This window comes from Panulirus ornatus, chromosome 14 (assembly GCF_036320965.1).
Source record: "Panulirus ornatus isolate Po-2019 chromosome 14, ASM3632096v1, whole genome shotgun sequence".
Classification (NCBI taxonomy): Eukaryota; Metazoa; Arthropoda; class Malacostraca; order Decapoda; family Palinuridae; genus Panulirus; species Panulirus ornatus.
The window spans coordinates 13104801-13106742 of NC_092237.1; the positions used below are offsets into that span (position 1 = coordinate 13104801).

Here is a 1942-nt window from a genome sequence, read left to right on the forward strand (position 1 = left end):
AGCCACACAGAGTAGATATCACACAAAACTTTGCCTAACCCAACCTCATCACAATATTCTTCACTAAATCACTGACCCACACAGAATAGATATCACACAAAACTTTGCCTAACCCAACCTCATCATAACGCAGTTTCATCATATTTGTCCACCAATCAGTGTAATCACTCTAGCCAGTTCTTCCATGCTCTGATCACCAGTCACGACGTAACACAATGATCAACTAACTATTTCCACCGTGTTCTTCACCAAATCACTGACCCATACGACTCACAATATTACGTTTGCCTCGAAGTCAAAGAACCTCACAAACATAAATTAAACACGTCACTTTCTTGTCAGAAATATACCACTGTCTTATTCTTACAGATACTCACAGATCCTCATCTGAGTGCAGGCCTCCTTTGGAGCTCTCTTCTGTGAGCTTCTCGTCTAAACTTAGATTCTAAAGGTCATATCCGGTAGTGTGTATCTTCTCGTTGTAGGTATATTTCTGTGATTGGCTTTCCCAGGAACGATCTAGTCTCGCTTCAAAGAACGGTAGTGATGGTGCGTTTATTACCACTTTCTCTGGTAAGGGCTGCTGTTCCATGTTTCTACTGTTCTTAGTGCCAACGAATATTTCCAATATCTGATCTTGATCTTGATATATACAGAGTATAAACTGATGGCCGTGGGTGGTTGAGGCATTACGGGGTTATATTGAACTAAACCCATTTTCGTCACATCCGATTCTTTCTCATGTCTCATTGGATTTGATGTTCTTTTGCTAAAAATGAATCACTTGCAGAGTAACTTTTCCCCGTTACGTAACGAGCCACTGAAGTTACTAAGTCTTTACCACTAGCGAAGGCGGAACACGTTACGGAGATCCAAGTCAGTAACACCGTAACATTAGCGTCAGCTTTGCACCTCACGAGCGTCACCAACCCGTCACACACAACCAGTACATATCCCTCCTCCCGCCTCAACCCTGGTCTGGGCACAACTGACAATGTTTACATTGTCCTGGGGCTTGGGTGGACCCACCGGACGAAGCGGTTAGACAACCAAGTCGGTAGTTTGAATAGATCATTGGGCCAACACTGTCTCTAGAACTGAGGTTTCCGAGTATAAAAACATGGAGAGGAATTATGTTAAATGTTATCATTTAACCTGGTTATGTATATGTATTTTCATTTTTCATGATTATAGCACAGATATTACGATCAATGCATGTACAAACACACACACACACACACACACACACTAGCTATGGGGCCCCGCGAGAGTAACACTCCCTTCCTCGTACAGTACAAACGGGTAATTACATACACACACACACACACACACACACACACACTTCTTGTGCTACGCCCGCCTCACAACCAGCCCAGGAAGGCCCCGGTCTCCGTGCTGTTTTGAGAGGTGCAGATCAAGACCTCTCCTCCTCCTCCTCCTCCTCTCTGTTGGTAACAGGTCAACACACAGCCCTGTCAAGCCACTCCTCTGGCTGGCGCGCCCAGGCTACTGTGTCAACAACACCTTCAGCCAAGTGGGAGTTGGTGGGTACGTAATTCTCAGCCATTCAGCGAGTGCTCATCATATCCCAAGGATTCCTTCGATGAGGTGGGATGTTTACCCATAGAGGGACATGCACGAATGTGTCCCATCAGGTTACGCTTCGTAGAATGTTCTCTGTGGGATGATCATCCCGACAGACTACAAACAAAAGGATGGGTTTCATTCTTATATTCCACGTGTGATACAGAGGCAGGGTGATGTTACTTGTCGCTGGCAAGAACTCTTGCCTCTATATCACCATTTTCCAGGCTCTCTATACTTATCCTTGCCATCCACTCTAAGCTGAACCTCCAGCATCCACTCTTGGCTAGGTCTATGGCATGCACCCATAGCTAGGTCCCAAGCATCCACTCGTGGCTAGGTCCCAAGCATCCACTCG

General features: G+C 45.6%; 1 long non-coding RNA gene across 1 annotated transcript in view; it reads right to left on the bottom strand.

Annotated features, from left to right (window-relative positions):
• LOC139753325 (uncharacterized) overlaps positions 1–971 on the bottom strand; it is a 164348-nt gene extending 163377 nt beyond the window's left edge. Inside the window, exons 1-2 of the long non-coding RNA XR_011713685.1 lie at positions 119–971; positions 1–44 (exon numbers count right to left, since the gene is read on the bottom strand). The exon at positions 1–44 is cut by the window's left edge and continues 345 nt beyond it. This is a non-coding gene — a long non-coding RNA (uncharacterized lncRNA). The remainder of the gene's footprint in view (positions 45–118) is intronic.
• Positions 972–1942: the final 971 nt, after the last annotated feature.